Source organism: Natator depressus, chromosome 1 (genome assembly GCF_965152275.1).
Source record: "Natator depressus isolate rNatDep1 chromosome 1, rNatDep2.hap1, whole genome shotgun sequence".
In the NCBI taxonomy this organism is placed as follows: Eukaryota; Metazoa; Chordata; order Testudines; family Cheloniidae; genus Natator; species Natator depressus.
Genome location: NC_134234.1, coordinates 76,233,834 through 76,248,722, shown reverse-complemented (window position 1 = coordinate 76,248,722; position 14,889 = coordinate 76,233,834). Strand labels below are relative to the sequence as shown.

Sequence of the window (14,889 nt, the reverse complement as noted above, 5' to 3'; positions counted from 1 at the left end):
TCACAATTCTAAACACTTCTTGTACACCAGGGCCTTTTACACAAAATAATATAAAACATACATAATACATTGCATACAGAAATCATTGAAAAATGGATCAACTGTTTAGATTTAATATGATGCTTTCAATGTCCAAACTATATAAATCATCAGCGTTTATTTTGAAATAGGAAAGAGGATCATCAATCATTGACTACTGACAGTTTTACATGGTCTTTAACATCTGCTGTATAGTACAATACTATGCTTAACAGTGTGTTAAGGCAAAGTACCTAAAAGCAGAGATATGATTAAAACATAGTTTCAAAAAGTTTGCTTTTCTCATTTTTAACTTTTCAATAATAAGTTTAGCAGTGGCTAAGTATTTATGAGGTGAGAAGAAACTGGATTTAAGAATGGCTTCAGGATTCCTACATCAGAGGCTAGTTGTGATAAGGGAAACTATATAAGTAATAATTTTAGGGTCAGGTCTTCTATCGGTATAAATTAGTGTAGCTCCATTGACTTCCTTAGCGTTACACTGATTTACGCCAGCTGAGGATCTGTCCTTGGTGTCTGATGTCTCTGCTGTTTCATAGAAGGTATAATGAAGGTGTAAAGTGACATCAGTTTTCAGAGGTGGATGAGGGGGAAAGAATCCAAAATCATTATGTTGGGGTAGCCTCTGAGACTTTATTAACTTAGGAGTATGTTGGGGTGGTTTCCGAGACCTTATTCACTCAGTTGCCTTTGAAATCTTATATAGTCAGTTCCCAAAAACTCAGCTCGACTTTGACCCCATTAGTAAAGTTTTTTTATTGGCATACAATTAAACAACATGAAACTGGTTAGAGTCATATGTGGAGGGTGGGTACAGAATATACCATGCATCCAAAGCACACAATTATCAATTAGCTTATATACACGTTTTAAAACAGACTGCCACGTGTGGCTTTTATTCTGCATCATATCAAACTCTACAACTGGTTCATTAGTTTCTGGAAACTCCTTTTTACACAGATCGTGAGCTGTTCATGCATCACACATATGCTGTCTGTTTCACACTGCTTACTTCCCTACTATCTCCTTTCTACTAACTACATATTTACAAGACTACAAGGTTACTGTAAATTCATGCATTGTTCATTGTTTCATGTCCTTGATCAAAATAAACCTAAATGCAGCAGCACTGTGAAAATAAACCTAAATGCAGCAGCACTGTGATTTCAACCTTCTTGTTTCAAACTATTGTATGTTTTATGAGAAGAAAGAGAGGTTAAAGGATAGGGACATATGATACTGACCACCCTGCACCTTTAAGTGGGAGAGGGGGGCTGTTTGGCTGGCTGGCCAAGTGAAGGGAACAGTGCTTTATGGCTGGGGTGGGCGGGGGGAGATGAAAACTGCTGCAGAAAGGGGCAGCGTGGTTGCTGACTCATCCCCTAGGAATACAGGGTTTAAAAAGGGACAGCCTGGTGCCTCGAGACTTCGTTTTTACATGGACTCACCCTCCCCCCCTTTTAGGTGGTAAAATACCAGCCTTGGTCAACACCAGCTGTGTGTGTGGGCATTATGCTAGCCTCCAGTTTCTTAGGGGGGATGGGAAGGAATTTTCCCCTTACACCATATTGACCTGGGTGCAGTTTGAGTTTTTTCGACTTCCCCACAGCGGGTTTCAGGAAGGGCTCTGTTTATGCATGGCATGACAGGTGGTAGGCCATATGTTGCAACTCATTATTTAAGTGTAGGGCGGATGTCCAGTGCAGGTACTCCATAGGAAAGGTATACAGTAACTGGATAAATAGCTTGGAAAAGGACTTAAAAAGATGTGTTCATTAAAGGAATGAATGGGGGGTGGGGGTGGCTGGGGACTCCTATGATTGGTAAGGCAGGGAGCCAACCCCCCATTCTTATAGCCTACCTTAACCCTCCTACAAGGGATGGTGGTGGATGGTAAGGTCCCGGCAATGGATTTGTTGGAGGGCCTGGAGAGAAAAAGAGGGGGAGCTGGTAACACCCCCCCCCCGGGTAACTATGGAATGAATATGGGGTTACCTGCACTGTACACTGTTATCTGCCAGGTAGTCCCAGACATCTAATAATAAAGTTGCAGCCTGATTAAACACATGTCAAATGTCTCCTGTCCTTTCGGCGTAGCCAGACAACAGGATTCCTATGAGGAAAAAAGGCAAACTAGAATACATGCCTTTGAGGATTTTGCTAGAAAGTTTTCGCACCTAGGAAAAGAACAATAAAAAAGAAAAATATTGGATCTGACTGTGATCTCTCTTATGCTGATTTTACGTGGCTGTAACTCCACTGAATTGAGATATTCCTAGTTTACACCAGCATATGGGAGATCAGGACCATTAAAGTTTTTTGTTGTTTACCTCTAAAATAGGAAAACAATTCATGACTGGGTAAAATGTCACCTATCCCAGATTTACTGAGACTGAAATGTATACACTATGTCCTTAAAAATAAATTAAAAAAATCTACAGTCTATTCCACGATCCTACCAGCAGCATCACAAAATGTGAACATAAATCTTAAAATGTGTATATAGTGTCTGATTCTCCACTGCCTTCTCTGATTTGATAGTGTTTTACAGTAAGGTTGCACACATATAGATGACTATAATTGCAATGACTATACAAATTGCAAGGCTCTGGAAAATCAGGTCCATAGAATTTATTCTGAAGCTGCAAAGCTAAACTGTTAAAGGCAGGGATCGGTAAACCAGACTAATTCTAAATCAAAACTATAATTTTCTCTTCTTTAGATTTACATAAGTTTCCTCCCCTTCTTCCTAGACCCCCTAATCTCTTATTAAATCCACATCAGGATTTCTTCAGTTTGGATCGTCTCTGGTCTAATGGGCGCTATCTCCCATATTTTGGAAGATCAAGAAATGTGCAGAGGTCAGGGAAATGGAATTTAGATTCAGGAGATCTCTTTAGGATTAGAGAGGCTATGTTGTGGGACAGAAAAAGGGATTGGAGAGGTAAGAGAATGCTCAGGAGAATTGTGCAGAGAGGAAGAAGTGAGGTAGAGAAAAGTGTGGCGGCGATAGAGATGAACTGCAAAGATTTGCACACATTTTGGAGAAGTACTCAGACTTGGAGTATTCTCTGAACCTTTTTAGATTTATTATAACTCGTTAAAGCACTAGCCTTTGTAACTATTTATTGTAACTAGTTAAAGCACCATCAGTGACACTGTGGCCCCACACAAATCTAGGAAAATAAATGTAAGTTTTTCATCTTAGTCATTTGAGTCACTGCTTAATGCAGCTATCATTCTCTGATCAAGACTAGGCTGACAACTGATATGTTGTCTGGATACTGAATAAAGTTATTATCCCTAAATATACAGTCATCTGTCCAGGTTAAGGTGAAACTTGCTAGCAATTAGTATGAATTAGTTTAGACTGCAACTATCTGTGTGGTACCAAAGCTGTAAAGAGCTTTCAAGTCCCACTGTGGCTATGCCTCAGTTTCACATGCACAAATTATTTGATATCAGTTCCCATTTGAATGGTCTTTTGGGGATACCTGGGGATATATAGTTTTGCTTATTGTTCCCATTAAATTATATTTGTATGCTACATGAATGGTTTAAGTAAAGGGAAAAAAGAATTTGCCAAATAAGAAAATTGGCACAAATTAATGGTAAGACATCTGCAGCAAATCTGACATTAATATGATTTATTTAGCAAAGGAACAAGACACAATTCCAGGATATTATAATATAGTACAGATATAAGCAGGTACAGTTACTCACAGGCTAAATGCAGCAGTGACAGAAATGGCAGTATAATTTACATACAGGTTAGAAAAGAGAAGTATGGGAAGGACTGTAATTTGCATTGTTTTATACAGGTTTCCACATGCTTGCTGTGTAAGTTACACTCCTTCTGTATATCTACTGAAAGCCAAATGCGTTCAGGTTACATACAAGTCCCACTGATTTCTGATCCACTTATAACACCCTATACAGCAATGATGAACCTGACCCGTAAGATTTAAAAATAAAGAATGTGTACTGATAACGATAGATATGGTCAAGATCAAGATTTTGGTTATTAAGATTTGGTTTCATCCTGATATTCATGGCTGTAGCAATAATGTAGAGAAATACTAGTTTCTTAGAATAAGAGCTTATATGTTTTTGAAATGTGCTCTCGGTCTGCTAAATGAGGGATTATTTACCATTCTATATATTTATCTAAAAACAACCATCTTTCTGTTATGTTTCAATAAGTGACATAATGGTCACATGACAGTTTTCTTTAAATATAACAAGCTAAGCTGTAAATCTTCTATTGGCTGGTACCCACCAATTTTACAAATTCTGATGGTGTCAACTTGATTTTTTCCATGGAGAATGAATGAACAGGTTCGGAAACAGAATTAAAAAAAAAAAAACTTGAATGCAGTAGTGTTTTAGGTATTAGCATTATGTCTTCATCATCTGAGAGATGCAAGATACCAGCTGTGCTAGTCAAGAATTCCCTTCCCACCAAGGTTATGCTTGGGAAAAAATTACTCTTTTTTATGATGACAATGACATAAACACCATTTTATATGTAATATTACTCTAAATTTAAAAAAAATGCAAGTTTCTTTAAACTTCATGAGGCATGTCTGGAGGTTAATTAAACCTAAAAGAAATCCTAGTTGCACTTGGTATTGCACAATAAAATTTGGCAAAAGCTGTTTAATATTTTGTATGTTTTATCTCTGCATTTTCAAGTCATTGTACAAATAAAGCTAAAATGAGGGCCGGAATGTGCAGCCACAAAAATAAATATGCTTGCTTTGGGTATTTTTCTTGCCTAGTACCTCTGCAAGTGCAGAAGTATTGTGTACATTTATCTTTATTACTTTGGAAATGTGGTTTTTAAGTTAGTTCTATAAAAAATACATGATACAGACTTTGGGACCCAGCAGCAGTCTAAAGTTTGCTGGAGCTCAGGAAGTTAATTCATGCTCATACTATGTTGGCTTGGCCACTCATTCTACAAACACTTACATGCATAGTTAATGTTCCATCCAAATGAGTTGGTGTCAAGTGCTCCAAAGGGGAGAGCATTCTGCTCAGCACTCAGTTAGCTTTGCCTGACATACTAGACAGGGCTAGCAGAGCACTAATCAGAACACTCAGGACTTCAGCCAAATTAGCACATGTAATAGCTGCGCTAATAACAAACTTTTTTCCTCCTGAATAACCCAAATAGTGTTGGTATTAATCTGAACCTGAAGACTGCTAGTATAAGAAGAGTTCAGTAACTACTGCGTTCAGTTCCCACCGCTTGCAGTTCTAGGATTTAAGATGAAGTGAAATCCTTGCTTAGAGCCTTGCATTTATATTAATGTACTGTCCAGCAAGTATAACAAAAAAAATAAGAACATTAGAGCCACCTTACTGGGTTAGATCATGGTCCATATTGTCCAGTGTCTTGTATCTGACAGTGGTCCATCCCACAGCTTCAGGGGAAAGTACAGAACAGAGAAATATGGAGTGATCCACTTCTGTCTTCCATTCCCAGCTTCTAGTAGTCAGAGGTTTAGGGTTGCTCAAACATGGGACTGCATCCCTGACCTTCTTGACTAATATCCATTGATGAACCTATCCTCCATTAACGTATCCAGTTCTTTTTTCCATGCATACTCTTGGCCATCACAATAGCCTCTGGCAATGAATTCCATAGGTTAGTTGTGCAGTGTGAAAAAACCACTTCCTCTTGTTTGTATTAAACCTGCTGCCTGTTAATTTCATAGGGTACCCCCTGGTTTTTGTATTCTGGGAAAATAACATTTTTCTGTTCACTCTTTCCACACCATTCATGATTCTATAAACCTCTATCATACCCCCCCGTGGTTGTTTTTTTTCCTAAGATGAACAGTCCTAATCTTTTTAGTTCCTCTTCATATAGAAGCCATTCCATACTCTTGATTATCTTTATTGCCCTTCTTTGAACCTTTTTCCAGTTCCACTAAACCCTTTTTGAGATGGGATGACCAGAGCTGGACACAGTGTTCAAGGTGTGGGTGCATCAGGGATTTATATAATAGCGTTTTGATATTTTCTGTCCCTTTCCTTATAGTTCCTAACATACTGTTGGCCTTTTTGACTATTGCTGCACAGTGTTTAGCAGTTTCCAGAGAACTATCTACGATGATTCCAAGATCCCTTCCTTGGGTGGTAACAGCTAATTTATAACCCATTATTGTATACATCTAGTTGGGATTATTTTTTTTCCAGAGTGCATTACTTTGTACTTATCAATGTTGAATTTCATCTGCCATTTTGTTGCCCAGTCACCCAGCTTTGTGAGATCCCTTTGTAACTCTTTGCAGTCCACTTTGGACTTAACTGTCTTAAATAATTTTGTATTATCTGCAAACTTTTCCACCTGTTCACCCTCTTTTACAGATCATTAATGAATATGTTGAACAGCACAGGTCCCAGTACAGAACCTTGTGGGACCCTGCTGTTCACTGTTCTCCATTGTGAAAACTGACCATTTACTCCTACATTGTGTTGCCTATGTTTCAATCAGTTACTGTTCCATGAGAGGACCATGGCTACTTAGTTTCCTTAAGAAGCTTTGGAAATTTGTCAAAGGCTTTCTGAAAATCCAAATATGCTGTATCGACTGGAAAAAGAAAAGGAGTACTTGTGGCACCTTATAGACTAACAAATTTATTTGAGCATAAGCTTTCGTGAGCCACAGCTCACTTCATCGGATGCATTCAACTGGATCACCCTTACCCACATGCCTGTTGACTCCACAGAGAATGCTAATAGATTGGTGAGGCACGACTTCCCTTTACAAAAGCTATGGTGGCTCTTCCCGAACATAACGTGTTCATCTGATAATTATGTTCTTTACTATAGTTTCTACCAATTTGTCAGCTACCGAAGTTAGGGTTCACTGGCCTGTAATTGCTAGGGTCTCCTTTGGAGCCCTTTTTAAAAATTAGCATTCTGTTATCTTCCTTCCAGTCATCTGGTGCAGAAGCTGATTTCAGTGATAGGTTAAATTCTACATTTTAATAGTATTGCAGTTTCATATTTGAATTCCTTCAGAACTTTTGGGTGAATAGCATCTGGTCCTGGTAACATATTACTGTTTAATTTATTAGTTTGTTCTAAAGCCACTTACATTAACACACAAATTTTGAATGTTAACATTTATTTCAAAATACTTTTACAGGAATTTTTCTTCTTTAAGAATTAATTATTATGAGTTACTGTGTTGTGGCTAAGATATTTGAACTGTGTGATTATAAAATCTATGCAGTGGTATCTCTTGGAACTATTGTTGACCATCAGATTGCTGACTATTTTGTCATAAAATATGTACATATTCTATACTTGAACCATTTTTGTATAGAATTATAAATGCACACAGAGTGATTTTTATTATATGGATAGATAAGCCATTGCATTTTTGTTTTCTGAATTATATAATATAATAAAATAATACAAGCTAGGAACAAAACTAGCATTTCAGTATTAGCACTGGTCAAAAATTAGTAGACATACAAGTGTGATCATTTATTTTAAAATTGTTGAAATTCATACAATACATTATTCAGCAAATATTATCCAGCCCAGGTCTAGTCAGAAATAGAGTTTATTAAAATCTTGTTTTTGAAATGGAAAATTGTATAAATTATGTTTGACTACAAGGCCTTTTTTGGGCCATGTAAAATGAAGAATAAATTCAACTTCTTTGTGGACATAAAGCCTGAAGAAATCCTCACAGCTGGATCAACACCACTAATTACATTTCATCTTTTCAGATGCATTTTGCCAATCCCTACTATTTGTTTGTAATGATGTTATTATTAGAAGACCAGCAGTCCTTTAGCAAAACAAAAACATATTCACTGTGAAGAATAATTTATATCTCCTGAGCTTGTTGTCTACAAAATGTCAGTGATGTTCAAGTAGAATTCTTATAGCACAACAATAATTACATACAAAAAACTCCATTAAAAACAAAAGCATTATTAAGATTGCAAAGTCAAGCACTCAGAAGTTTGGTGATGCCAGAATTAATGCCTGTGCAACCTTAAATTTGCCACTCTTATGCGTATGCATTATGATACAGTCTTTAATTACATCGTCATATACTGTTTTTTCTACAGGTCTCTAGCCACATTTAGTGCACACGATGGATGGTGCTCATTTAATGAGTGTCTATTCAATATTTTTTTCTGCCAGTTGTTCTATGTTATTTACTGTACACTGTTCATACCTCTCTCTGAAGACAGAATTATTAATTTCCTTATGGGTTTTATCACTATAGTATATAAGTGCTTCCCAGACTTTTAATCAATTTATCTTCACGATACCCCTTTGAGGTAAGGCGTATTCCCTCCTCCCAGGTCCTTGTCTCAGTATCTATCCAGCCAGTACCAATACTCCCTCTAGGCCCCAGATCCCTGTCAGATCTGTCCCCTGTCTTACCCTCATCCTTCCTACACAAACTGGTCTGTAGTCCCCATCTCCTTGTCCAGCCAGTTCTAGTCTCCCCCAGTTCCTCATTCTATCAAAGTGTTCCCCCGCAGCCAATTAGCTCCCACCCATCCTTTTCACGCACTGTCTCAGAGCCTGTCTTCTTGCCCAACCAGTCCCAGCCTCCCTTCCCCCACAGCTCCCAGTCCAGTCTCCTTGCCCAGCCAATCCCAGTTTTTCTCCCCCCCACACACATTCCAGTCCCCGTGTCACCAGACTTCTCGTCTCAACCTACTCCTTTCCCTCTCCTACTCCAGCTTTTATCCCTTCTGCCTACAAATCAGACAGCTTCCTCCTCCATGCTGCCTAGGTGCCAGGAGGGGGTGGGGAGGTGGTCACTGAGAGCACCTGAAAGGCATGCTCCCTGCTCTCAGTGTCCAGACTCACTCCAGCCCAGAGCAGCATTTATGAGAAAATCTGGCTTTGCCCACATAGCCCTAGGCTGGAGCATGCTCAGTTGCTCTGTGATGATGGTACATGTGTAGTCTGGTTGGTACTAGAAACCGAGAGAGAGTTAAGCATGCTCAGTGAGCACAGAAAGTTCTGAGATTCTAGTTGACAACTCACAGTTTCTACTAAGCATGTGCGAAGTGTAATTTTTCAGAGTCCTACAACTTGGCCATATTTTGGCTCATTTTTACAAAAAGAGCAAAAGCCACAATCCTGGTACAAAGGCCACCCCTCTGCCAAATTTCAAGTCCCTGATCCAAAGGGTGAGGACGTTGTGGTCGTGGTGGAGTCTCCATCACTGGAAATTTTAAAATCAAGATTGGATGATTTTCTAAAAGATCTGTTCTAGGAATTATTTTGCAGATGTTCTATAGCCTGTGCTATACAGGAGATCACACTCAATGATCCCAATGGTCCTTTCAGGTCTTGGAATCTATGTATCTAGGACTGTTTTCTTTTTTTTTAAGATTTTCAGGATATTTTAAAATGGATAAAACAATGTATCTCCCCCTAGTCTCATTATTAGAAATGGCCAATTGCTTTTGGCTGAAATTTTCCAGATATCTACCATAGGATGACTGTTTTGGGAAAATTTCAGCCTGTACTGTTAAAGTATGACAAGGTTCTAAGCAACTGAAAACACGGTCTTAAAATGGGAAGTGTTGGGCAACCTTAGTAGGCAGTGCCACCAGGCTGCCTATAATACTGTCTCTAGAATGGACAGATAGGGCTAAATTCTCAACATCTTTTCTCCTTTTGTAGTTATTTATACGTGTGCAAAGTATATGCAAAATGCTGTCCTTGGTGTCAATTAGTGAAGAATTCTGATTTGGTAGAGCACCTAGCACCTTCTTTGTGCAAGTGCAGAGGACAGCACAAGGTATAAAGCAGAGGAGACTCAAGTCACAATATGCAACATGCCCATCTCGAAAATATATTCATGGTTTCTGTGGTTCTTTCAATGTCTTCTTTTCTATTTGTATTTGCATTCCATGACCGGTGAGTTCCAATTCAGTAAGCCCTCAAGTAAGCATGGCAGGCCAAGAAATAGATTGTTGTGGGCAGCATGTTCCCCTCAGGTTGTAACTTGCACATTCATAAAGAAGCAGCTAATAGTAAAAGTAGGCCAACCTGTTAGAAAAGTTACAGTAACAAAAAGCAGTGAGTCAATGCATCAGTTGTATAATTGCTCGTCTTCCCATTTTTCTAGGAGATATCACATTTGTGAGTTTTCGTGCAGCCTCCTGTTTGTTTCAGAATATTTGGCACTTCTGGTCAGCTGTGCCTAGCTGAGACAGTGAGACGAGAATGTAAATTTATTTATGATGTTTGGATACAGGGGCAGATCAGTAGATCAAAACTGACAGAAGGCACAATGTTCAGCCAGAGGTAACACCACCATTCTTATCCTCCTATATTGCTTTACCCTGTTTTCATGGTCACCTGAGTGAAGTGCTGATGCTGACTGTCTATGATTTTACCAAAGACAAGGTTTTGGAGAGCAGACAATCAGAGATTGCCTTCTGAGGAAAGTGTCATGGTCAGGAACATTTCTGTCTTGGGTAGACACCATTTTGGTGGATCAGTTGGAGCCACAAGGTTTTTTGAGACTATAAAGAGATACATACAATTAATTAAAACAGATTGTCCACAATTTGAAGAGAAAGGCGGAAATTAAATCTCTAGATCTGAGCATGTCTAATGTTCGGAAAGTTCAGATTTGGATCCAGAACCAAAGTTTGCAGCTTGTATCCATCTGTAGTGAAACAGGTTCCTAAACTCTTAACATGTACACAGAAAACCATACTAAATAAAACAGGATACATTATTATGCAAAAACACAAAAAGCAGATTTATATTTTGAAAGAATGAGCCCTGCCTCAGCAATTAAGCTGAGCCATATCATGGCAGTCGTAATAAAGAACAGTTAAGTTTTAAACATTTCATTGTGGAACAGAAAAGCATGAAAAGTAAGTGATTATGGAAATGCAATGCTCAGTATGATATTTTATGTAGTTGATTATATCTCTCACTCTCAAAGTCTGACCATTTCAAGGTTGTCTAATTTTGTGACAATGCTGAAGTTGCCATGCTTGCTTTTAAGGATACAAACAAGAGAGTAACCGCCACTATTTATCTCTTATTATTTGAATAAATATCACAGCTTCCTGGATGAATGTTTCTGTGCTAATTGGTGAGAGAAAATAAAGCAGAATGGCAGTAAACCAAATGCAGTAAAAAATGCTGATTGTTATATTTGGCCCAAACCGGCTGTTGTTGTCAGATTAAAAACTGATTTGAACAAAACCACATGAATTTTCAAAATATAGAAAAAGTGATTAAACAAGAAAAAAATGTCTCTTAAAAATGTGTGTGTACAGATATTTTAAAAACAGGTGATGTTAGTTACTCATATTAAGTGGGTGAATGAAGTGAGCCTACAGTGGTGTAACTTTTATACCAGTGGCCAGATTCTCTGTGCAGGCCCACAGGAAGAAGTAGCTTGTGCTATCTCTGTTCATGTGCTGATTTATACTGGTTCAGTTCTTAGCACAATTTGCCCCGCTGTGGCCGTGGACCCTAAAGGGGGCATTGAAGCAACACAGAATCTTGGGGGGTTCCAGATTGCTCCACTTTTCCTTCTGCCCCTGACACAATGCCTGGCCCACCCCAGAACTTCTCTGGTGGGTGCAGACCAGAAAAGCAGATGTCTGGCTCTTGCAGAGGCATTCTTGTGTTGGGGACATGCCCCAGATGGTGGATTGAGGGGCACTTATAGTCCTTTGCACCTGTTTGCAAAATCGCTTCCTTATTTTCCATCACATAGCTGTCAGCGGAAGAGTATACGTCCACTTTAAGATGGTGGGTTAATGATTTTTGAGAAACAAGGTTACATCATTGCATTGTGATGAGAGGGCCTGCAGGACTAAACGATTTTTTAAATACTTTAATAGCAGGGGTCATATTATTTTGCTACTAAGAGATGCCGTTATGTTTTAATTGGCTAATGTTTACATTGTGGTTTTGCTTAAAAACACATTTTTTTCAAGATTCTCTCAATCATCGCTTATCTCACATCCACAAATATCCATGCTTCCTGTGTATAGTATGTACATTTGCTCTATTTCAGACATACTCATACTGAAAGTTTATTTCACATGGGACATCAAGAAAACAAAGTCACGTTAGTCTGTTTTTTCCCCCTCAGTTAAAGTTTCATTAAAATAAGTTCATAGTGAGTTCAGCTCTCTAGTCCTACCTTTCAGTGTAAAACTGATATTGTTATTTATTAGAAAGTTGGTGCTTGGACATTACTGAGAACTAATACATTCCATGTAGTTGTAAATCTTTGAGTATTTTGAATATTGGGAAACTGCCTAACAATTCTAAGAAACCTTTGCAAACTCATCTTGCTATGACCACACACATTACAGAGAGCTTTAAAATATATAAAAACTATTATTCATTATGTTTTGGTTAGCAATGTAATAACATTACAGAGAAGTTACAATCTCTGGCCTTGGATATGGATCCTCCAGTGACGCCTGTGTAGGAGGAAGGGAGTCTGCATTTGTACGGAATACCATATATTCCAGCAGGATCAGGGCCTAAGACTTTCAGTGGATCATTTGTGCATACTGTTTTAATATGTTTGTACATATCTAGAATCAAAACTATTAATTAGAGTCCATACAGTTTCAGATAGTATAAAAGGTTCCTGGCCCATCTTCCTGACGTGGGTAGAAACATACTACATTGTATCCTTTTTAAAAAAAAAGTTATTTTATTTATTGTGCTGCACAGTTTTGGGGAGGAGCAGGAATAGTTAGGGCCAGCTCTTCCTTGGCATATTATGCAGGTAGTCCCAGTGACCTCGGTGGGACTGCTCATATGAGCAAGATTTTACCCTTAAAACAGAGTGAACTGATTAAAAAATAAGAAAAGTATATATGAATTGTATATAAATAATACGCAGTTTAAATTAGGATTAAACAAATGCTGAGAGTTTTGTAAATTATTTTGGCAGTATAATATTCATTTGTCAAAGCCCAAGTTTGCAACTGAAAAAGAATTTCTACAGCAATACAAGTAAAAAATAAGTGGTTCTGAAAACTTGTGCTTCTATGAGACTTTGATTAGCCTTTATCAATATATTGTACACGCTTTTTTATTTTTTTTTTCAATTAACAAATTTAATTATCTATTCAGACAGGAATTTGGAACAAATATGCTGTAATAATTGTTCATAACTAGAAGGAATTTGGGGAGAAAAATTGACCTGTGTGTGGTCACTGCTCCATAAATTCTTACAGCACTGGATTCAGCTGCAATGTCTAGAATTTATTTTTTCTAACGAAGTGATGACTATTTCTAGAATATAGTAAAGGTGGTGGCCAATAGAAATTTTCCAGATTTAGGGCCAAGCCCTCAATGCAGTTCCCACCAAGTAGCGAAGAAGATGTGTGGGGTGGTGGAAGGAGAAAAAAGAAGGGAGGTCAAGGGAAGCATACAGCCACAGAGCATCTGCTACAGAGCCAACTTTAGTTCTATAGGAGTTGTATGGGTAACGATTCAAAAATCTGCAGCTAGCTTTTCATACCTGTCTGTGACGTGCTTGGAAAACACATAGAAATATTGATCAGTTACAAAATTTTGTATGACTACTGTTGAAAGCTTTCCTTATGGCCATCACCAATATGTCACACACAATCACATTGTGCAGGATGTACGATGATGCTGTAAAGGGAAGATTTAATTTGCTCCATGCATTTGCACAGGGAGTGAAGGCATAAGGCTCCCTCTTATTCCCATATGTAGGCTGCTTCCATTATGATGCACAGCAGGGAGAGCAATCTCCATATGACCACTAATTCCTACTCTGTGTGGCTAGGCAGGAGAGAGTATGCAGGGGCATATAATGGGTGAAACCTTGTCTCCACCCCCTCAAAGTACTGGCTGGCACATCTGACCTGGTATGGAGGTAGAAAGAAATCTGCACCTGATAAAGGTTGACACAGATTATTTTTTTCTGGAGCAAGGGGGAAAACAAGGAACAAATTCTTACTTTGTTGATTTGCTCCAAGGCTTTCTATTGTAATATTGCCGTTTAGTTCTTCATTATGTGTACATAAGAAAAAAAAGTCCCCACTTATTCACCAAATCATTATAGACATAATGAGTATCAGAACTTTATGCAATTCAATTCCCAATGCATATGCTAGTACTTGTTGAGTGGTGAAAAAAATGACTCTGCTGTCTTGAAACTAAATTTAAGTACAACACAAGGGAAAATGCACATATATTGATCTTTATATGAAGGGCAGATCTGATAAACCCTTCCACAGTCAGATTATTATGCAAAGATCTGCAAAAAGTCAGTATCAGGAGTAAGTTCCTTTGCCCTTATGTAGTATAAAGCGGTGGTGGGAAATCTGTGGCCCATCAGGGTAATCCACTGGCGGGCCGCGAGACAGTGTTTACATTGCCTGTCCGCAAGCACGGCTGCCCGCAGCTCCCAGAGGCTGTGGTTCACTGTTCCCAGCCAATGGGAACTGTGGGAAGTGGGCCACAGGTTGCCCACCACTGGTATAGAGATTCCTCAATATGTTTAGGTTAATTTGTATGAGGATTTTCAATAGGGTATAATCAAGCCGTTAGTAAGTATAATTTATATAGACAGATTTTTTTCTCCTAGGGCGCAAGATAAATGCTTGGTGTCATAAAATTGGCCCAATATCTATAACGTATCAACAGTAGAATATAACATTTTCAAATTGTGAAAGAATATTTGACTATTGAAGTTCCTGTAAAATATTGTTTTTGCATCTGTTCCTGTTTTATTGACTCACAGATTATCAGAAAAAATTTAATTGTAAAAGTCTTCTAGCTGTGGCAGTTTTTCCCATTGTGATGTCACAAGTAATCAGT

The 14,889-nt window shown here is 38.3% G+C and overlaps 1 protein-coding gene across 7 annotated transcripts in view; it reads left to right on the top strand.

Annotated features, from left to right (window-relative positions):
* DACH1 (dachshund family transcription factor 1) overlaps positions 1–14,889 on the top strand; it is a 457,159-nt gene that overhangs the window by 380,336 nt on the left and 61,934 nt on the right. The gene's annotated exons all lie outside the window — the stretch shown is intronic.